At 42.4% G+C, this 24,647-nt stretch overlaps 1 protein-coding gene across 1 annotated transcript in view; it reads right to left on the bottom strand.

Annotated features, from left to right (window-relative positions):
- LOC124555261 (thrombospondin type-1 domain-containing protein 7A-like) overlaps window positions 1–24,647 on the bottom strand; it is a 1,197,505-nt gene that overhangs the window by 957,623 nt on the left and 215,235 nt on the right. The gene's annotated exons all lie outside the window — the stretch shown is intronic.

The following is a 24,647-nucleotide window of genomic DNA, read 5'->3' as shown; positions in this document are numbered from 1 at the left end:
CAGCGACCTGGGGAGTCTCATCTTCAAGATACTCTTTCTAGCAACAGTCAAACCCACTTCTGGAGGCTTTCCGAGTTTGCCGAATTCTCTATCGCATTTCATCACTATATAGGCCAAAATTATTGATAGTTTATTGTCAGCTACTAGGAACTCAGTGACTAGAACTTTGCTCGATGAACGTAGGTCCTTCTGTCAGTATTGCTGTATGAAATGGAAACTCCACCACGATATGTGCAATCTAATTTCATTATAGAAAGTTTCATGCAAGAGGAATGCCTCCATCATTCCACAGCTGTTTCTATCAACAAACGTTTCAGAACCCGCGCACAAAATGGATCCGTCTTAAGAATGTGTCATTTATATCATTCTATTGCACAACGATTCACATACTCTGACCAAAATGTTATTTGCACACAGATGAGCCCGTTACTAGTCTTAATTACTAGATGAAGCCCTACCACCACATGCTTCACTGTCCATTCTCCATTCGCCCTGGAAAATCTTCCAGATTTCCAAACGTCGGTTGTATATTATGTACGCGGCTCATTCGCTGACTATTCGGTAACCACAGCCTCTTCCTTACATGTTGGACTTACTGGCAGCAACAGGACTGGATCATAAAACTAAGGTGCGTTAGAAAATATGTTGAACTGGTCTTAAGACTTTTAATCATTTCTCTTGGTTGGTCTTAATATGCAATGAAAGGTGGAATTTAAGTCAAGCGACCAGTCCCCTATGGTGCTAATGTCGTTTACTGGTCCGCGATGGTTATTTTAAATCGAAAAGAGTGGGATTTTATTACTTTTTTTAAGTACGAAGAATTTTATTTTGTTTTCAAATACGCACAGTTTCAGTTGTCAGAATAGTTGCAAGATAGAAGAACCTTTAGTTTTCTTGAAAAAAAAAGGTCTTACAAGACGAGAATTGCAAAGCTAAGAGAACGAGGACTAAGATCACGAGCACGAGAGCAAGAATTTGGCGGGCGTACGGGTGGTCTGAAGTGACAGAGAAGGCTGCTCATCTCAGCCCCTCCCAAACAGCGAGGGAAAAGGCGATTACTCGAGATATGCAGGAAATCCAAGTTCTTTCTTCATTCTGGGACAAACTTTCAATTATCATGCGGTGTTCCTTAACTTATACATTTCACGTACACAAAAACAACAGTCATACAATTATAGCACTCAGCAGGATGTGAAACAGAAAAGATCATGTTAAATACATATTTATGACACAACTTTCTTTTTCTTAATAGAAGTGTTGTGAACGTTCACACGTCCTGCAGACACTAATGAGACGTAAGTGCCGGCAAATGCAAATAATTTTATTTTTTTATAGTTTTACTGAGTCTTATTTCCTTTTATTATAATCCTTACATTAGCAATAAAGGTAAAATACTACTTCTGTAGAAACCACATAAATATTTCAATATAGCAACAGTCGAGTACAGCAACAAGTAAAACTCCAAAAAAGAGAACGTGAAAGAGCAGTGTACTGGAAACTACGACCACGAAATAAATTCTCCTTTGTACACCTCACATTTCATATCCTCGACATCTGAAGGCACTTCAAGGCAATGAAGTGTATAAACAGTGAATATAACATGGAAGAGAATAAAAGTATATTTCAGTTTAACGTTTCGAGAGCGGCGTTATCATTAGTGACGGGGAAATAAATCCAACAAAACAAACATCACATTATCTGCTGAAATGATCGAGGGAATCAATGGAAAACACAGGTAAGAATGGAGCGACGGGGTTTGAATCCCATTCTTCCCAAACCCATGTCCAGTGCCTTCGAGATACGCGTCAGTGCTCTGCACCTCAGAGTGAGGTGCATGGTAGAGGGTACTTCTCTGTATACAACATTTTAAAATCTCCTACCTTCAGTTCAGGTATGGAGTGCGCGAGAAAGACTCTTTAAATGCCACTGTGCGCACTGTAATTAGTCTTCAATTATGTATGCGTTTCCCACGGAACTAAAGTATACTGCTAGATTACTCTCTTAATACTCATTTAAGAAACTTTGTAAGCGGGCTTTTGGGGCGCAGTTGGCATCTATTTTCAAGCATTACTAGTTTATTTTTTATTTTAATATTCGATGTGTGTAAAAATAGCAGTACTCTCCATCTAGGAGTGCAGTTCTGTTCTGGTTGTAGGTTTATGTTCTTAATAAATGTACTTTTTCTAACTGTTGTGCTGCACTGAATACCCTGCTTTCGGGTTTACTCTTAAAGGTGGTTGCAACGTGATATTGTCTGGACGAACCGCCGAGTATCTCAGTACACGTACATCACCGTGGCTCCAATTAGGCAAAGTAAAAGCCATCGACTACATGGACAGGAACAGGAATACAAACAATATACCGTACTCAAGGCCCGTATATTCACAATACCAACTGATTCCAGGTCAGTAGTGATGCAGCAGTGGCTGAAAGGATTCGACAGTCTCGCAACATACGACAGGTGGCATGAAATGTTGTGTTCATCAAATTTGCACTTCTACTTGAACGATACAGCTCAACAGTGGTTTTAAGACAACGAAGAGAAACTTAACAGCAAGGACAAATTAAAGACCGAAGTGCATAAACCATTTGGCGACAATCAAAGCAAGTCCGTGTAGCATATGAACAATTGAAGGGCAGCGTCAAATATTATGGCGTAATCACACAGTCATACACAAATAATAGTTTTTCTCTCTACGACTTTGTGAATACGATCATGACAGGAGCCGAAAAAATCTCACAGTGCAAGAAAGGAATCGCGGAAGACATGTACCGAGCTCTTCTGGGAAACAATGTAACAACAATAGAAAAATTGATGAGGTTTTGCCAGCTTATCGAGGAAATGCGCCAGGAAAGATTCAGACGAAGAGGATGTTGCGGAAGATCACCATGACTTCGCTTCTCTCACATCCAGGTTGTAAGAAAAGAGATGCAGCATTATAAGCAGACAGAACAGCCATGTCGAGTACACAAGAAATACCGCCCGTGGACATCGACCCAGTGCGGCAGGTGGTAATAGAGAATGTTGAAGAAGAGGTATACCAATCTTTGACACCAATCCCCATCACCAGTCCACCACGCCATGAAGAATAGTCAAGGCCAACTCGTACAAACGTTGCCGCTGTCAAACAAAAGCCCAGTATCCGATCAACGCAGGTACAACCAACCCCTGTTCCAAGTAAAATGCCTTGCAGGGAAACACATATTTGGAGGACGGAGATCGACAAGCCGATATATTTTGACTGTGGATACCCTAGACACTATTGGTGCTACTGCCAAGATAAAAGACAAGTGTTCGATAACAGTTATGTCCGCAAATGTCAGTCATGGCAATCCTCTTGAGGCAAGTCAAACGCGGACGATTATAGGCGACCTGTGAGTCAAAGCAGTTCACCATGCCCTAGACGAGGTCTTCCCAAACACTCCTCAGCCGCTCCCCATATCCATACAGAAGTACCAGCAAGTCTGTTAGCCGCAGAGTTCAGAAAAAGTAAGCAAAACGATCGTCTATGGAGGTGAGGCCATCAGAGGTGAAAATCCTCCTTGAATGGAAGCTACCATGATGACAGGAAATCTCATCGACGTCACCATCGATGGCTAACCTATCTGGCCACTAGTTGACTCAGTGGCTTCATTTCCTCATAATGTCGATTGCTTATCAAAGATGGCTGAAAAGACTGTTCCATGATATGAAAGCAACTGTGCGGAAGGTCGCAAATGGAAAATACGTCCAAACGAAAGCAAAATGTAATGCAAGAATAACTGTCAATGACACAATACTGTCCTGCAAATTTGTCATTTTAACGGAATATAGTCATGATGTTACTAACGGATGGGATATCTTGCATGCGTCTCAAGCAGCTATAGACTGTGGATGATCAGAGCTTCGGACTGACAAAGCTACTCCAACAACCACACGTAACAAGGATTACTTGCGGTAGCTGTTTGCTGTTGATTACAATGTTATCTCACCATTATCAGCGATATGAGTTCCAATTTTGAGTCGAGAAGCTCAGTTAAACCATGAAGCTCTTGTCGATCACAAAAACCTACTGAGGCCCAAAAAAGAAATTAAGATGCCAGCGACGATCATAAGCACTGTAAGAGGTCAAGGAGAAATTTGGATCACAGATTGTTAAGAACAGCCAAAAATCATCCCCAAAGGTATGTGAACAGGGACAGCAGAATCAGTTCAACAGAGCATCTTAGTGTCATAAGTGAAGAATTGTGCATCGCTATCACTATAAACAATGCAGGGCATGTAGCTGTTACTAAACTTTCAATACAAAGTGGTCTGACTGAGGAACAAAATCGAAGAATGACAGCTATTCTCAGCATTTTCCAGATGTTTTCAAAACCAGGGTGGAGAAAAGACAGACTGGGCAGCCTGTGATAAAACATCACATTAAGAATGGCGATCATCCAACAATAGCAAGCTGAACAACGGATAATCTGGGATGTAGTGGGAAAGAGGCCACAAGATGACATCATCGAACTTTCAGAGAGTCATTTTTCCTCTGCTGTGGTCCTTGTGAAGAAGAATGATGGGTGATGGCGTTTCTGTGACGAACACTGATGACTGAAAAAAAAAACCACGAAGAAAGATATCTATCCATTGCACTGATGATACTCTAGATCGTTTGAATGGAGCAAATTATTTCTTAAGTATGGACACGCAGACTGATGACTGACAAATTGAAGTTGATGAAGGTGACCAGGAGAAGAATGCGTTCATATGTCCTCTGAGAATTAAAAGTTACGTAATTTCGTCTGTGCAAAACTCCAGCAACCATCAAGTGTATAACGGAAAACTTGCTTCGATACCTTAAATGTACAATGTGTCTCTACTAACTGAATGGCAGCGTTCAAAGTTGTGACAGATCACCATTCCCTACGCTGGGTGACTAACCTAAAGGATCCGTTGGGTCGACTGGCAAGTTGCTCACTAAAGCTTCAGGAGTACATCATAGTGGTATACAAAAACGGACGCAAACACAAGGGCGCTGTTTGATTTTTAAGGATTCCTTTGGCAGCACGCAGCAGTGTGGACAAAATCTCAGCCAGCTGTTGAACAAAGGGAAGAGCCAGCAATTTTGAAAACGATATAATCCTTTAAGAATGAGGGACCAACCAAAGGGGAATTCCAATTAATAAATAGAATATTGTATAAGAGGAACTATCAGCCTATCGGACAGAAATGGTTGCCCATCATCCTAGCTCATTTGTGGGCAGCACTTCAGATGTATTTCCATGACACTCTAACATCTGGTCACCTTGGTTCCATGATAGTTCCAAACTAAATCAGATGAAGGTATCACTAGCTAGGTCTCTAACAGATTCGTTAGACACTATGTGCGCTCCTGTAAGGAATACCAACGATGAAAACACATTCTCGAATTACCCCTGAGGCATCTGGTACCAATACCAATGGCAGTAGCACCACTTCATCCAGCTGGAATCAATATGTTGGGAAGGATCCTGAAGCTGACAATTGGGAATCGATGGGTAATTCATTGTGCTGAATAATTCAGACTATTTTGGAAAGGTAGAAAATTTTAGTGACTGGCGAGACGGAGTAACTCAGGATTCTATTTTGGGTACGCTCCTGTTCCTTCTACATGTGAGTGATCTTGCACTTATCATTCAACAAGCAACATTAGCACTTTTTGCAGATGTACTAGTGTTATAATGAGCCCCATTACAGACAAACCAACAGAAGAGTTGGTAAATGACATTTTCCAAAGAATTTTAAGGTGTTCTCTACAAGTATACGCCCCCTAAATTTTCAAACAGACGTAATACACTGAGTTTTGTACAACAAAAACAGTTATGAGAACAAATCATGTAGCACATGAGCGGGGGTCAGTATGTATGGGAAAATGCTCCAAGTTTTTGGGCGTGGATGCTGACAGAAACCTGAACTCAAAAGAAGCGCATTACTGAGCTTTTCAAACAATTAAGTTCAGCTAGTTCTAATCTCCCTCCCAAAGGACACTGCCTTATCCAAGGTGCCTTCAGTACCGGTCGGGAGGGTTTGCGTGCTCCAGCGAAGTTGAGGGCTATGCCGGTTGTAGTGTAGCTACTGGCAGGGACACCCAAGCCGGACATGCCTCAACGGAGGAGGCAGACGAAATTTGTCCCACCTAGGAAACGGGGGATCTCTGTAGGCGCGGTGAAGCCAGCCCTCCTAGGGGAGTAAACCCTGATATCAAATCCTGGTCCTCCAAGTTGGGGGTTGGGTCAATGGGCCAGCACTCCATTATCCATAAAAAATTTCTACGAGCTCGAGAATCTAAAGCGGAGCCTCGGAAATCGGATAGAAACTCTTTACAACAATTATTGACAAGGAAAAGTGTAAGTGGGCTGTTTATGTTTTCTTATTGGCAACGTTACGTAGCGCTCTGTATGAAAATCACTGACTGTGCTGTGTGCAGTCTGTGGCTGGGTGGCATTGTTGTAATATTCGCTATTGTAGTGTTGGGCTGTCGGCTGTTAACAGCGCGTAGCGTTGCGCAGTTGGAGGTGAGCCGCCAGCAGTGGTGGATGTGGGGAGAGAAATGGCGGAGTTTTGAAATTTGTAAGACTGGATGTCATGAACTGCTATATATATTATCACTTTTGAACAATATTAAGGTAAATACATTGTTTTTTCTCAATCAAAATCTTTCATTTGCTAACTATGCCTATCAGTAGTTAGTGCCTTCAGTAGTTTGAATCTTTTATTTAGCTGGAAGTAGTGGCGCTCGCTGTATTGCAGTAGCTTAAGTAACGAAGATTTTTCTGAGGTAAGTGATTTGTGAAAGGTATAGTTTAATGTTAGTCAGGGCCATTCTTTTGTAGGGATTATTGAAAGTCAGATTGCGTTGCGCTAAAAATATTGTGTGTCAGTATAAGCGCAGTCCTGTATAATTGTTGTAAGGGGACGTTTCAAAAGGACATTGAGAGTTGGTACATGCAACGTTCAAAGCCTGACAAATAAACACACCGAAATGGAGAATGAAATTAGTCGACTGAAGTTGGACGTAATTATTCAGCCAGAAACAAAAAAGAAGGGACATGGGAATGAGAAATTTGCAAATTTCATCCATCTTTTGTCTGGAGTTGATAAACATAACCGAGCAAAAACAAGCGTTTCCATTCTAATTAACAAAGCTCTAAGCGCTTACATCAAGGACTATGCATTTATATGCAAAAGAATTGTCACTATTACCATCAAGTTATATGGTATTGAAACAGTTGTAATAGGGGTGTATGCACCAAACGACGATGCGGCACAGCAAACCAAAGACCATTTCTACCAGAAATTAGACCATCTACTCAACCAAGTCAAAAAGCACCAAGAAGTAGTAATAGCAGGAGATTTTAATGCAAGGGTTGGCTCACGAGTAAATGATGCAGTAGTAGGAAGATATGGAGAAAATATGATTCATAGTTCTGGAGAGAATCTTGTAGAATGCTGTAACCAATACGACTTGAAAATTCTGAACACACACTACTCACATAAAGATATCCGTAGATATACATGAGAGAAACCATCATTACAGCAGAAATCAATAATTGATTACATCACTACCCAGCAACGGCCAAAACTGGTATTTCAAGACTGTAGAGTCATGCAGGGAGCCAACTGTGGATCTGATCACTACATAGTTTTAGCAAAGTTGACATACCCATTTAGGAGAAAACCATCAGCAACTGGACAAGTGGCTGACCACAGCAATCATGAGAAATTAGAGCAGGCAAGGTATAAGCACTTTCTGCTGAAGCAGTTCAGCGTCAAGGATTTATTTCAACGTATATTAGAAAATGAACTAAAAGCGTTTCCAGAGGATGACAATGTTGAAGTAGAATATGAAAATATTGAAAAAGCACTAATAGAAATTTCTCTGGAGGTATCAGGGATACGGTCACAGGTTCGAATCCTGCCTCGGGCATGGATGTGTGTGATGTCCTTAGGTTAGTTAGGTTTAAGTAGTTCTAAGTTCTAGGGGACTGATGACCACAGCTGTTAAGTCCCATAGTGCTCAGAGCCATTTGAACCCATTTTTGTATCAGGGACTGAGAATAAGAGTCTAGGTAAACGGGATCCTCCATGGATGTCTGATGATCTGAAGACGTTGATTAAGGAAAAGAAAAATCTCTACAAAAATGGTTAACACCTAAATCACTACAGGACAGACAAAACTACCAGACAGCAAATTACGAATTAAGAAACAGAATTAAAATAGAAAAGAACAAGATGTGGGAACAGAAATTTCTTGAAATTGAGAGTCTAATAGGTGGATCAGAAACAACAGAAGTGCGAAGGACAAATACCAATATGAAGAAAACACAAGTAAACAAAGCAGTAGACAACATAACTCCCTTAAAGGAATGGAAAAAGCATTATGCAGACCTTTCAATTGAAGATAGGCCATATTACAAGCAAGGGGATGAAGAGAAGATTGAAGTAACTGATCGAAATATAAACATTACAGCAGAGGAATTGAATTGTGCATTAATTTAAATGAAGAATGGTCGATCACCTCGTCCAGGAAACATTTCTACTGAATTATTGAAGGCTGGAGGAAGATACCTGAAGAAACGAATAACCTGCCTGATGAACAACTGTTGTAAGAGGATTGAAATTCCCTCAGAATGGAAAAAGTCATATACGATTTCTATTTTCAAGAAAGGGAATAGAAAAGACACAAACTGATATAGAGGCATTAGTGTCAACTCTACAATTAGCCGCTTATTTGGCAAGATAACGTTTGAAAAAATTAGCCAAAATGTTGGCCACCATATTGGGGAGGACTAGAGCGGGCTTAGGCAGAACAGATCATGTACAGATAGCCTATTTATTTTACAGCAACTATTGGAGAAATTTATGGCAGTAGGGAAAGAGATACACATTGCCTTTGTAGATTTATCAGAAGATTACGATATAGTTCCTAGATGTAAGCTGTGGGAAACTATGAAAGGAATAGGAATGGATGATCACCTTTTAGAAATTATTATTGAAATGTACAGGGATAATGTGGTACAGATTAAACGAGGTTCAAAGTTATCAGAACCTATGAATGTAATTAAAGATTTGCGACAAGGTTGCAGTATGTCACCCATCTTGTTCAATTTATATGTAGAAGTGGCTCTCAGAAAGTGGAAGAATAGCTACAGAGGAATGGGAATCACTGTCAACGAGGTACAGATATTTTCATTAGGTTTTGCTGACGATCAAGCTATTATAGCAAAAGATGATTATGATCTTGAGTTCATGATACGACGATTATGTCAGGAATTCAACAGATGGGGACTACAAATGAGTATAGCAAAAACAGAGTATCTTGAGGTGAATAGTGATGCTAAATTTGAAGTAGACGTCAATGACAAAGCAGTTATGAGACAGGTAGAGATATTTAAATATCTTGGGGCACATATTGATAAAAATGGATTGGACGATACAGAAGTAAAATATAGAATACAGCAAAGCAGGAAAGTGTTAGGGTGTATGAATTAATTTTGGTGGGACAAGAATATTTCCAACATCAATGAGAAAAGAGTAGGTATGATAATCGTTGAATCAGTGCTATGCAATGGTTCAGAACTATGGATCTTAAATGCGGATCTCAAAAGAAGAGTAATAGCTGTACAAAAGGATTATTTGCGTAGGAGTGCCAGAATATCAAGAATCGTATGAAAAACTAATGATAAAGTAAGAGTTAGAATCAAGGCAAATGATCCAGTCATAGAATTGGAAGAAAATCATTAAAATGGTACGGACATATGATGAGAATGCCAAATCATCGGTGGCCAAAGAAGGTTAATGAATGGAAACAGCCCGGCAGACGTAAGCGCGGAAGACCACGCCGTTCTTGGACAGACCACATAAAAGGAGTAATGGAACATCGCAGCATCGACAAGGAAGATGTGCTGGATAAAGAGGCTTGGCGGAGGATAACAGGAATACAACAAAATGTTATTAATTAATCTTTGTATTGATTAATCCTGTAATAAATAAAATAGTTTTACTCTTCGTACAACTGTTAACCTTGGAAATGAACATATCAACCTCCTGGCTTAACATACATATTTCCACTCAATAATATCTAACAGAATAATTTAATGGGGTAACTCATCATGTAGAAAGAAAGTCTAATACGTGGTGTTCACCCACGGACGTCATGTATGTACCACTTGAAGGAACTAGGCACTTTAACTGCTCTGTCACAATACATGTATTCGCTAATGAAATTCATCTTAAATAATGCATCACAATTTGAGGAGAACAGTGATGTTCATACCTTCGACTGTCAGCGGCTCAGAAAAAGAGTTTAATTTGCAGCAACAACAATTTTTGACAATTTTTCTAGTAGCATGAAATGTCTGGCAGGTAGCAAAGCAAGTTTTGAATCTAATTTAAGGGCATTACTACTGGACAACTCCTTCGATTCCATTGACAGATTTCTAATTGAAAACTGGTAGACAATAAGAAAAAAGTGTTCATTAATGTTAACACTACTCACGTATGCGTATCCTGTAAACTGATACGTTTCACATCATTTCGATAAAAGAGTCGTACAAATTTTCTATGGGACATGTAACTATCAAACTAACTAACCAAATAACTAATAGTCTGTACTGGCTACCTCATTCCTTCCGCGGGCACCAAGGGTACAACGACTACCAACTAACCGGAATTCGCAAATGTTGTCCTTTTAGAAGACATCATTTTGAAGCACGGAGCACACCATGTGACGATCTCTGATCGTCGAAATGTTTCTCCAGTCGAGAATTATATCAGAGACACTTTCACATTGCAACGTCACCCACACGCTGACAGCCACCTACCACCCGTACAGGAATGGCCTCACAGAACGCTTTAATAATACTTTGCCAGATATTTCCTCTATGTACATTCATTTCTGAAACACAGATTGGAATATGATACTGCCAATACCGACATTTTTCGCATGTGGCACAGCGAAGCAAGGCGCTACAGGCTTCACACTGTTCTTTCTGCACAAGTTCGAAACGATGACAGATACACTGTTCCCCTTTCAACTACAAGATACTCAGGATGATGATGTGAAAAACCTTAATACCAGGACCAAAGAATCAAGGCTGCTGGATTACACACAGACCCAGGTCGCCAAGGAGAATGGTCGGAAGGCTTGGTATTCATCCGTATGCCTGTGCAGAAATTGGAACTCTCGGAATAGTTACTAAAGCACTACTTTTGGCCGTATCATATTCTTCGTCACTTGTTGCACGTCACATACGAAATGTACGATTACGACCCTTCATCAAGAAGACAAAAATGATGAGACATCATCCATTTCCTCTGTGTAAAGCCCTGCAACAGTTCAGAGGCGCTAATCTATGATGGGGTGTTCAAGGAAACCGATGCACTGCTCAACAGTCACGACGCTTCGACGGGAAGGCTACCTTCGATGCTTGCCGCAGTGGAGAGGATGTAAAAACATTACCAGAATGAAAAGATCATCCATCACAGCCATACAGAGAATCAGCGATGTAGATCCAAGGTGCTATACTCGGCCCAGATGAGAACTTCTGAAACAGCGAGTGACTGTTTCTCTAGGACTGGGAGCAACGCTGCGATCCGTGATGTATGCAATGTAGCGTAGTGGCTAGCATCGCTAACAGGTTCAAACTCGACCACACGCATAGTTTGTTTTTTAGTATTTATCATAATAGGAAGATTACTGAAATATCTGATGTTATTAATGTTTGTATGTTCTGGATTATTCGATGTGTGAGTAAACAGCAACGATTCTGAATAGTCGATATTTGTAGAAATAACAGTACCCGCCATCCAAGAAAGCAGTTGATCTCTGGGTGTTTTAATACCCATGGAAAACAGCCAATTCTTATAAGTTCGAGAAATAACAAAGGGAAAGTTACGAGACAGGAAATACCGTCTCCTGTGCGTGACAACAGCCAGACCTTGGAGAACGATTACATAAAGTGCCAGAGGCTCATAAACATATCGGGAAAATACTGACCAAAGGCGTAAGGGTAGCAACGATCGCATACAGCAAGAACATTATAAGCTTTGAAAACAAGAATGATATATTGCAGAAAAGGTTGGAGGGTAGGAGGGGGATAAAGGGAGCAAGTCTTTGGAAGGGGAATCTATGCACAAAGAAAAGCGCATAGCAAGCCTAAGACATGATTTAACTACAAACGGCTCCTTCCCTTCACTCAGCCTCCAAAGAATAGTGCACAATAAGATCCAGTGAGATGGTGAGGGCCTTTCGACAACATGGCATGTCAGGGAGTGGCAGGGGTGTCGGGGAAAACTGATCAAAACTCGGAAGGAGTACGCTCCGATAGGTCTATTGCAGTCTGTCTATGAAGTTGGTAGAGGTATCAGAAGAGGCAGCGAAGAGGGCAGCTTGGCAGGACGAAGATGAATCATTTGCGGTAGTTGCAGCGCAGCTGATGGAATCTTAGTCATTTACCTAGTGACTTTTGCACTTCGTATTGTGTGTGTGGGCTCATTTAGTAATGAAAATTACATTTCAAGTTGACGAAACGGTGCTAGATAGTCACTGTCTCTGTGTAAAGACTTGCTCTCTTCGTGTGTTCCTTTGGAAAAAGTATATCGGACGTTAATAATATTTTCTGAATAAAGTCAAGAGAATAAAAAAGTCATACTGTTTGTCATTTCCGTACTTATTCCAAGTCTTATCTTTTGTTACAAGGTAAACCTCCCTACCTCCGTAAAAAATCTTCATTTCATGGTGGAAATTACTTTCTTTGTTCTTAAGTAAGAGGGAGCTTCTACATACAATTCCGACCGTCCTGAACAAATGGTGGGAATGTCTTGAGATAGGAGAGACACTATGGTCGTGAATGAACGCTTTGCGAGGAAAAGGTACTTTATTGTGAAATTTAAGGCTTTCGCGGCGTATAGATTGTTCTATAAAATTTCGAGAGAACTGTCGGATGTCTGTAACTTCCTTTTACGATATTTCGGCGCAGAGTATTCTGGTCATCTTCAGTGAATACGGACGAGCAATATACTGAGCTCCCCTATTTAAGATCAAGTCAGCACATGCGTGGTGTCCTAATTGACATTGCGCATTCGTTGCGTGAGTGCATGCGCTTCTTTTGTAACTCAGTGCGTTGCTCTGCGTGCCCCTCGTGGTGAAAGTTCTCCTCTTCGATAGCAAAACGATTGTCTTCGCACGGTAAGATCAACAACGAGTTTTTTGGAAAAATCTAATGGTGTTACCATGGGGAGACCCTCGTCTCCCTTGGTGGCTAATCTTTTTATGGAAGAATGTGAGGAGCGAGCACTGGCCTTAGCTATTTTGAAACCAACAGTATTTTGGCAATACTTTGATGACACCTTTATTATTTGGCCTCATGGTTTAGACAGTCTGCGAGAGTTCCATCAAGGTGGAGAAAGATGTTTGCTTGCCGTTTTTTGACGTCTTTGTGCAACATAAGAGCAATGGTACAAATGGGCAGTCGGTGTTTCAAAGGCGTAGTATACTGATTTTTATTTACAATGTACTAATTACCACCATCATGCACAAAGAATGGGCGTTCTAAGGAGCTGGATCCACCGAGCCCATAGCATCTCACATATGAGATGAATAGCCTGAAAACGGAACGGGGACACCTGCAGACTGTATTCTTGAACAACAGGTATTCTTTCGACAAGTACAGAGAGCGCTATAGACGTACAAAAGACACAACAAGGACGAGGTGAAGCCTTCAAAACGACTGCTTGTCTACCTCATATCGGAAATGTTTCAGCTAAAATAGGCGTAATATTTAGAAGACAATGTTAAAGTAATATTTCGACCTCCTTCCAAAATACTAGTGCTTTTTGGATCTGTTCAAGACGACTTAGAGTAGCGCAAAGCTAGTTTCTAAGGGATTCCGTGTGAATGCTGCAAATCTTACGTAGTGCAGGATCGCATTATAGAACTTTGGCGGCATATTCGCCTACTCCAAGCAAATAAGTCCGCAATCGCTAAACATTGTATTTCCACTGGTCATTCGATGAAATATAATGAAACAAAGGTTGTGGCCTATGCGTCAAACTTTTGGAGCTCGATCATCAGTGAATCAGTGGAAATACGGTTGCCTGAAACCTTGTGAATCAAGATAGCGGTTTCCAGTTAAATTCTGCAAAGGATTCCATTACAGAAAAGCTTCATGCTCTGCGTAATCAGCGTCTTCTTGCAATCTTACCATGCGAAGACAATCGTTCTGATATCAAAGAGGTGAGCCTTCACCACAAAGGGAGTTCAAATGGTTCAAATGGCTCTGAGCACTGTGCGACTTAACTTCTGAGGTCATCAGTCGCCACAAAGGGAGTGTAGAGTAGCGTACTGATTTACAGCGGGAGGGCATTTTCTCAAGCAACACATGCGCAGTGCCAACTATGACACCACGCATATGCTGGAGGGATCTTAAATAGGAAAACTTAGTGTGTTGGTCGTCAGTACTCAGCCGAAGATGGCCAGAAGACTCTACGCCGAAATATCTTACCATCATGGTACAGACACCCGGAAGTTCTCCTGAAGTTTTATAGAACAGGTACTTTACTATTTATTGTATGGAGAGAAGCACGTCGTTTGATGCGTTGGTCCTGTAATACAGTTTCATTAAAGTAAGTTGTTCAAGTAATTAGTCAGACACTTATATGCATTTGTATTGCCGATGGAATATACTTATAATCTTACTCATCATAGTTGGATATAAATGCCATATTACTGAATCATTCGCTTAGGAAAACAGCAACAGCTCTTGAGATTTGCGTGCATTTAAGGAACATGGCCTCCATTTCTAAATATATATGCGAAGAAGAAGAGGAGGCCAAAAATAGGTTACGTGAACAAGAGAATTATTCCTTTTCAGCTGAGGACCTTCCTGCTAAACATTTCGGAATTCCATGGAGTACTTTAAAAGACTATTTAGTCGGCAGTGATGGTGACAAAGACAATGTGACCGTTGTGAAAACGGGTAGACCGTTTGTCCTTACGAATGAAGTGGAAGATAAGTTAGTTTATACAATTACAGGAAATACAAAAACAGGAAATAGAGTTCGACCTGAATATTAACTGAATAATCCACTAACCCTTGTACCGTAGTGAGATTAGCGTCTAAGGGAAAACAGAAATCAATGAACAAAAGAAATGATGACATCTGTGCCACTTGTAAAAACTACTACCGCGGTAGAAAGAATAAAAATGCTTGGATTCAGTGTTGTTTTTCTCTGTGATGGTTCCACGCAAGTTGTCAGTCCATCCATTCAATTTATGATGTGCTATTTATGTGTAATATTTGTGCAAATGCTTGTGACAGTGACATTGATGCTAATAATGACTGAACAGTGTGTTAAGCGAGCTTTAACAGAAAATTATCACGGAATTAAGCACATTGTCTTGAAGTATATAGTGTCACAGAATTAGGCATGCTATAACGAAATTAGGTAGCATATTTACTTTGTTCACTACATTTTTTTAACTTCAACAGCTTCCAACTTCTTAAATGTTCTTTATCATGGGTTAGTAGAACAATGCATTGGTCTCTTACACGTAAAATACACACAACAAAAAAAGTTTTGAATCACCTCGGTTCCGAGAGTTCCGGAACCAGTACAGAAAAGTGGAATACAGATCAACATAAACATTATTTTTGCTCTTTTTATTGCTCGTGAAAACCACACGTTCCATGTTGTACCACCATACAGCGAGACCTTCAGAGGTGTCGGTTCAGATTTCTGTACACACCGGTACCTCTAATACCCAGTAGAACGTCCTTTTGCGATTATGCACGCCTGTATTCGTCGAGGCATACTGTCCACAAGTTCATCAAGGTACTGTTGGTCCAGACTGTCCCACTCCTCACCGGCGATTCGGTGTAGATCCCTCAGAGTGGTTGGTGGGTCACGTCGTCCACAACAGCCCTTTTCAATCCGTCCCAGGCATGAACGATAGGGTTCATGTCTGGATAACATGCTGACCACTCTAGTCGAACGATGTCGTTATCCTGAAGGAAGTCATTCACAAGATGTGCAAGATGGGGGCGCGAATTGTCGTCCATGATGCCTCGACAATATGCTGTCGACATAGTTGCCCTATCGGTTGGAGGATGGCATTCACATATCGTACAGCCGTTACGGCCCCTTCCATGACCACCAGCGGCGTACGGGGGCCCCACATAATGCCACCCCAAACCAGAAGGGAACCTCGACCTTTCTGCACTCACTGAACAGTGCGTCTAAGGCGTTCAGCTTGACTGGGTTGCCTCCAGATACGTCTCCAACGATTGTCTGGTTGAAAGCATATGCGACACTTATCGGTGAAGAGAACGTGGTGTCAGTCCCGAGCGGTCCATTCGGCATGTTGTTGGGCCCATCTGTACCGCGCTGCATGGTGTCGTTGTTGCAAAGATGGACCTCGCCATGGCCGTCGGGAGTGAAGTTGCGCACCATGCAGCCTGCTGCGCACAGTTTTAGTCGTAACGTGACGTCCTGTGGCTGCACCTAAAGATTATTCAACACGGTGGCGTTGGTGTGATGGTTTCTCCGAGCCATAATCCGCAGATAACGGTAATCCTCTACAGTAGTAGCCCTTGGGCGGCCTGAGCGAGGCATGTCATCGACAGTTCCTGTCTCTCTGTATCTCCTCCATGTCCGAACAACATCACTTTGATTCACTCCAAGATGCCTGGACACTTTCCTTGTTGAGAGCTCTTCCTGGTACAAAGTAACAATGCGGACGCGATCTAACCGCGGTATTGACCGTCTAGGCATGGGTGAACTACAGGCAACACGAGCCATCTGCCTCCTCCGTGGTGGAATGACTGAATCTGATCGGCTGTTTTCACCCCCTCCGTCTAATAGGCACTGCTAATGTATGGTTGTTTACGTCTTAGGGCCGGTTTAGAAACATCTGTGAACAGTCAAAGGGACTGTGTCTGTGATACAATATCCAAAGTGAACGTCTATCTCCAGGAGTTCCGGGAACCAGGGCGATGCAAAACTTTCTCTGATGTGTGTATAAAATTTGTAGACTGAATATTTGTTTCGCTTATTCATCTATTATGCTTATTATCACGTAGTTACGTAGGCTTACCCTAATGGAATTTTAAGAACTTAGTCAGGTCAAGTCAGCCAAGTAGAAATTCGCCTCACGACAGCAGAGTACGGAACTGAGTCCTAGAATGGTGAAGGGCAACGTAGAGCAATGACAGCATGATGCAAAACCATGATGCCCAAGGGTGCCTGACCAGCCATAGGTCCGTGATTCCGACACAGAGGATCCAGTAGTGGCCGCAATGGCCGCTAGCCCAAGTGAGCAGCAGAGAGCAGGCACAAAACCGTGTTGTGATATGCAAGTCGAAGGTGTCCAGCCTCACTGAGCAACAGCCACATAGTGGATGCCGCGCTGACGTCTCGTCACAGAGCAATGGGGGAGAAACCGGTACGTTTTAGCATGGCGTTACAGTAACAATTGTGATTCCCATACTGTTAGTTTTAAGTCTTTTAAATTTTAAAGTGCGCATCCCTAGTGAAGTAAATATACCGGCAAACAGTAGAATAGGTGATAAAGAAGCATTATAAATTATACGGAAAGCTTTTGATGGTAACAGGGGGCGCCTAAAGGAATTTAATGAGAATGTAGTTTCCGCATTTCAGTTACTGAAGTCAGAGGAACAAGGAATCTTGTTTACATTTCTTAAAGAGGGAGGAAATATCGAGGCTGCAAGTATGCAAGAGAATGAGTAAATGGGAAAATATGAAATGTGTTTTAGAAGTGAATTAATCTAGTAAGCTGACGACAGACTATCGTGCTTGCAAGATATTTCAAACAAGCAAAGACCACGGGGTATCAATCTCATAATGAGCAAATAAAATTGACTTAATGCAGAGAGACTTTGGAGGAACTTCAGGAAGAGCATGTTTTATGCAACGGCTGAGTAACCATCGAATACAAACGATAATCAGAAGTCGGGCTAACGAAATTGGATGATCCACAGCGGTGGAATTAGTATTACAGGAAGAAACTGCTTTATTGTCAATGACAGAAGGAGGAAAAGCTCCGCAAACAAGGACTGAGTGCGCAGACGAAACGATGCACTCACCTAGGGAAAGTAAAGAGGTAAGTTGTTTTGCGTGGTTATCATGAGGACATATAGCAAGTAAGTGTAAGAGAAACAAGTCGGGAGGAGGGGTTAGTGATATGACGTCAAATCAGTTCACAATTGATTTCTCCTATAATAATAATAATGAGCGTATGGCATTGGTGGCCGGGAGACCCCTCGTGGGCGGTTCGGCCGCCACTCCACAAGATCTTTAAAGCCACTACGGTGACTTGCGAGTGAATGAGGATGAAATGATGATGAAAGACACACAACACCCAGTCATCTAGAGGCAGAGAAAATCCCTGACCTCTCCGGTTTTAGGCCGATAAGGAGTCCCAAAGGCAAATCGAGCTTCGTGAGGAAAAGATATTGTGGTTGAAAGTGTATTGTGAAATACCATGAGACAACGAAAGGGAAGTTGTTATCCCGATACAGTAAACTGTTCAAGGAGTGTATGTTCTGGAATCGTTAGTGAAAATGCAAACTGGTGTGTGTGTAGTAAGTGCAATAAATTTGTCAGATGTCAGAGTATAATTGAAGAACGTCTGGTAGAGATGAAAGAATTAGCACAACTACCAAAGGTGTGTGCTGCAACACGTGGTGAGGAAGTTGTAGGAAAAACGGCAAGTTGTGGTAGCGTTTTGTGAAAACATTTTAGAGGGGATCATTTAAATGCCGAAGAATAGAATACATTAGCAAAATTCTACACAAAGTACGTAGATTTATTCCATCTACCAGCTCAAAAAAGTCACATACGTCCATAGTGATAGACAGAATCCTGATAGCAACGGAACATACATGGAAAATGATGCTAAACTGTACAGAATACCCACAGCACAGGAAGAATTTTTGAAAAAGCAGAGAAGACAGACGAAGAAAGATAACATAACTGTCGAAAATAAGAGCACATAGAGCATCTTTATTGTCAGTCACAGACAAAAAGAGACGCCAGTGGCAAACAGAAGTGGAGTATCACAATGGACTACTGGTAATTAAATGACATTGCTGTAAGCAATGCATTTCTGCTACCAAATCTCTCAGATATTTTAGTCCAACTAAGGTAAACAAAGTACTTCTCGAGGCTTGATCTTTCTAGAGGATAGTACCAAATATCGATGGACGAGAAGGACAGTGAGAAGACGGCGTTCAGCTCAAAGCACTATAAATACAAACGATTTCCCACGGGTCTGTAACACAACTTCGAGAGGTCTGCAAGGAATAAAATGTCTCTCGTGCCTATGCGACATAGGGTGTTATGGAAGGAACCTGCAGGAAACAGTGAGAAGCTTCATTTACTTTTTGATAGGTTGTGGGAGCATAAGTTATAACTGCAACCGGATACGTGTGCATTCTTAAGTAAAGAATTAATCTTCTTAGGCCATTGTATTGTGGACAAGGGAATCTCACCAGAAATGATAAGGGCGGATGAGTTATTTCCACAGCCAAGAGCAACAGAGGAATTGAAATCGTTTCTAGGCTAATAGGGTTCTACTGAAAATTCAATGCGAAGTTAAGCAAAACTGCGAAGCCACTCCATGAATTGCTAACGAAAGGTGTAAAATATGAGTGAGATGAAAGCTAAAATTATGCTTTCGAGGAATTAAAGGAGAAATTTGTTAATCGATCACTATTCCAATATCCAGATTTTACAAAGCCTTTTATGGTGACGCCAGATGCGAGCAGTGCACCATTAGGCGCGGTTGTGTTCCAAGGCAAGGAAGTTGGCGTAGGCTTGCACATTAAATACAAGGTTGAATTAAATTATAATACCACAGAGAAAGAATTGCTGGCTATAGAATTTGCAGTAAAGCAATTCTGACCGTACATATACGGACGACGTTTTACAGTGATAGCAGACCATAATCCATTAACATGGATATTCAGTGCAAAGAATATCATTTCAAGACACCTGAAGTGAAGATTCAGACTTGAAAAATATGACTATGAAGAAATCTACAAGCCAAGTAGGCTGAATACCAATGCAGGCACTCTTAGCAGAACATGGCGCAGTGAGCATATCCATACTAACAGGAATCAGCAGGAAGGATGTTAAGTGACTGCTGAAATAGAAAGTGATGAGGAGATATCAGTAGATGCAAACGTATATGTTAGAGAAAGCGAGTTTAGTCCTGAGGAAGAGCAATGAATACTAAAAGAAATGCATGATAACCAAATGATGGCACCAGGGCATGCATAGAATGATGGAGAGAGTAAGGCAGTATAAGCAATGGAAAGGAATGAAACACAATATAGAAGAATAGATACGTAAGTGTCCGGCATCTTACAAGAATAAGTTTACACAGGCAATGACAAAAATGCCGTTGGAAAGAACAGATATGGCAGGAAGTACACTCCTGGAAATGGAAAAAAGAACACATTGACACCGGTGTGTCAGACCCACCATACTTGCTCCGGACACTGCGAGAGGGCTGTACAAGCAATGATCACACGCACGGCACAGCGGACACACCAGGAACCGCGGTGTTGACCGTCGAATGGCGCTAGCTGCGCAGCATTTGTGCACCGCCGCCGTCAGTGTCAGCCAGTTTGCCGTGGCATACGGAGCTCCATCGCAGTCTTTAACACTGGTAGCATGCCGCGACAGCGTGGACGTGAACCGTATGTGCAGTTGACAGACTTTGAGCGAGGGCGTATAGTGGGCATGCGGGAGGCCGGGTGGACGTACCGCCGAATTGCTCAACACGTGGGGCGTGAGATCTCCACAGTACATCGATGTTGTCGCCAGTGGTCGGCGGAAGGTGCACGTGCCCGTCGACCTGGGACCGGACCGCAGCGACGCACGGATGCACGCCAAGACCGTAGGATCCTACGCAGTGCCGTAGGGGACCGCACCGCCACTTCCCAGCAAATTAGGGACACTGTTGCTCCTGGGGTATCGGCGAGGACCATTCGCAACCGTCTCCATGAAGCTGGGCTACGGTCCCGCACACCGTTAGGCCGTCTTCCGCTCACGCCCCAACATCGTGCAGCCCGCCTCCAGTGGTGTCGCGACAGGCGTGAATGGAGGGACGAATGAAGATGTGTCGTCTTCAGCGATTAGAGTCGCTTCTGCCTTGGTGCCAATGATGGTCGTATGCGTGTTTGGCGCCGTGCAGGTGAGCGCCACAATCAGGACTGCATACGACCGAGGCACACAGGGCCAACACCCGGCATCATGGTGTGGGGAGCGATCTCCTACACTGGCCGTACACCACTGGTGATCGTCGAGGGGACACTGAATAGTGCACGGTACATCCAAACCGTCATCGAACCCATCGTTCTACCATTCCTAGACCGGCAAGGGAACTTGCTGTTCCAACAGGACAATGCACGTCCGCATGTATCCCGTGCCACCCAACATGCTCTAGAAGGTGTAAGTCAACTACCCTGGCCAGCAAGATCTCCGGATCTGTCCCCCATCGAGCATGTTTGGGACTGGATGAAGCGTCGTCTCACGCGGTCTGCACGTCCAGCACGAACGCTGGTCCAACTGAGGCGCCAGGTGGAAATGGCATGGCAAGCCGTTCCACAGGACTACATCCAGCATCTCTACGATCGTCTCCATGGGAGAATAGCAGCCTGCATTGCTGCGAAAGGTGGATATACACTGTACTAGTGCCGACGTTGTGCATGCTCTGTTGCCTGTGTCTATGTGCCTGTGGTTCTGTCAGTGTGATCATGTGATGTATCTGACCCCAGGAATGTGTCAATAAAGTTTCCCCTTCCTGGGACAATGAATTCACGGTGTTCTTATTTCAATTTCCAGGAGTGTATATTCGAAAAAACTTCAGTGGATATCTGAGGCCCCCTAAATTTATCAAGCACAGATAAAAGATACATACTGACGTACCAAGACAATTTAAGTAAGTTCACGTTAACTGTGCCAGTAGGACGACAAGTCGCCGACGCAGCATTTGTAGAACACATAGTACGAGGGTTGGAATTTTAATAATGGCAACTACTTATTTACAGCTCGTACAAAATAGATATATGTTTCAAACTTCAGCTGACCTTCAAAGTAGTCACCAGCATTGTGTGTAACCTATTGCCAGCGATGTGGAAGTCGTAGGATACTCTTAGCAGTGCCAGTTGTGTTGACAGTCAGAGCGTCGCGGTCTATTGCCCGATGAATTTGTAGCAGTTCTGAAGCGAATGCTGTAACGTGTTTCCTCCAGTTTAGAAATCGTATTGCACTCACGAGGGTTAAAGTCAGGGGAGTGCAGTAGGTGGTATAGCCCCATAAGTCAAGCGAATCGGTATCAGCTTGCACTGTACGTGCTTGAACATTGTCCTGCAAAATGATGGTAAGGTTACGCAGAAAGTGTCATCATATCTGTCTCTATGCTGTTCATTTTTGGAACACAACCTACGATCAGCTTAGAGACAGAAGTGATGACGCTTGGGCGGGTTTAGTGACACCTCTGAACAGTCAAACGGACTTTGTCTGTGGTACAACATCCACAGTCAACGTATATCGCCAGGACTTCTGGGAACCGGGGTAATGCAAAATTTTTTTAATGTGTGTGACAGTAGTCACATACACAGATAAGCCAAAAGATTATGACATTTTTGGATGCCGCCTGGTGGTGTTGCGGGCACGTGACGTGGTAACAAAATTATGAAAGCGGACCAGACACGGACGGGGGATCAACCTAGCGAAGATATTGGCTACAATCGATTGAGATAAGCGATTATGACAAGGGGCAGATTATTATTATTCACAGCGTGTGAACGAGTATCTCGAAAACAACGAAGCTGGTTGAATGGTCACGTGCTACTGTCTCGGGCATCTACGGAAAGAGGTAGAAGGGCAGTGAAGCTAGCACTAGCCGCTAAATGGTTGGGCGTCTACTTCTCTTCACAGACCGTGAGGTTCGGAGGCTTGCCTGTTCAGTAAAGTAGAATAAATGGTGATCAGTGGTATCTCTACCGAAAGCGCACAATGTTGGTGCACTCACATGTGTTTTGGAGCACACCGTTCATCGTGCATTGTTGAACATAGAGCTTCGCAGCAGACCACCCCTACGTGTTCACATGTTGACCCACTGGGCCCGGGACCATTGGGGTCCGACGGTTAATCTATGCAAACGTGTCGGCTCTTCGAGTGAATCACAGTTTTAATACTCTAGGTCGCTCGCCGTCTCCAAAAACGCCGCCATCGAGCTGAACGGCGGCTCGAAACGTTCAGCTCGCCACGGACGCAGGCTGGTAGGAGCAGTATTATGCCATGGGAGACATTCTCCTGCGCTTGTATGGGACCTGTGGTAGTAATTGAAAACACGCTGACAGCTGCGAACAACATGAATCCCTTCACGCTTCATGTCTTCCCCGACGGCGATGTCATCTTTCAGCAGGATAACTGTCCGTGTCTCGAAGCCAGAACCGTGCTACAGTGGTTTGCGGAGCATTACAGTGAACTAACGATGATGTCTATGCAATCAAATTTGCCAGATGTAAATCCTATGGAACCCATCTAGGTCGCTATCGGGCACCATCCGACAAACAAACTATTAAGCAAGTGGTCATAATGCTTTTGGTCATCTGTGTATATGGGAATTATTTATAGGGTGATACTGAAATGTTGCTGTGATGGTTATAAATGCATCTGAATTATTGCGTTTCGAAGGCAAATAGTCGGGAATAGCTTGCTTTCTCACATCCCCAGTACCAATTTCAAGCTAGAGAAAACAGGATGAATCTCTGGGTCAAATAAAAATTATAGTTCATTCACCGTGTAATAACATGCAGCAACATAGGCAGCTTGAAATGATGAGGATATTCCTCGAGGAGAGATTTTTCAGCAAGAAATGAATGAAATAACACTGACAGTGTGGAGAAATATCAGACAAACCTTCGACTAACACTAGAAAGAAGTTTTGTTTGACAACTAACAAGGAACAATGTAAAGTTTTAGTCACGCACCAAGTTAACTACTGGATGAAAGTAGTCCACTAGGATGTTTTTCGAAGACACTGGTGTCGAAACTCATTGCAGTAAAACTTAGGATGAAACTATAATTCTTGTTTTAAGGGACTTTTTCATTGAGAAAACACTGGTTGCGTTTTCGCCACTCAACAGTCGTAAAGGCATGAATAAGGAAAGATGTTTGAAGAACTGACGGCGGAATATTAATAGAAAAAATGACTCTAGGTAAAATTCTGTACTTATGGCGAAATGAACTACGCTGTGCCTCTAATAACTTTTTAGGGAATTTCATATATAACTGATAGGACGGCCAAGGTACACTACATACGTTTTCAAGACAAGTTGTAATATCTGGCTAGCTTCACCGTTGACGCAAGTTTGCTAATGAATTTTGGAACACATTCGGTTTTAAAAAATATTGACTTTCTTTGATCTTTTCTTACTCTGTTTCGTGGCTATATGGTACTGATACTGCTTCCGAATCACTGTGCGCCTAACCATTTTTTCTAAATGTGTATCACTTCTAGGATCACTGTACCAGTAATGAAAATTTCTTGTACCCATTGTAATTCCGATCTCATACCATCGAATTATTCGAACTTACGACAAAG

The sequence above is a fragment of the Schistocerca americana genome, chromosome X (genome assembly GCF_021461395.2).
Source record: "Schistocerca americana isolate TAMUIC-IGC-003095 chromosome X, iqSchAmer2.1, whole genome shotgun sequence".
Lineage (NCBI taxonomy): Eukaryota > Metazoa > Arthropoda > Insecta > Orthoptera > Acrididae > Schistocerca > Schistocerca americana.
This window is presented reverse-complemented; position numbering and strand designations above follow the sequence as displayed.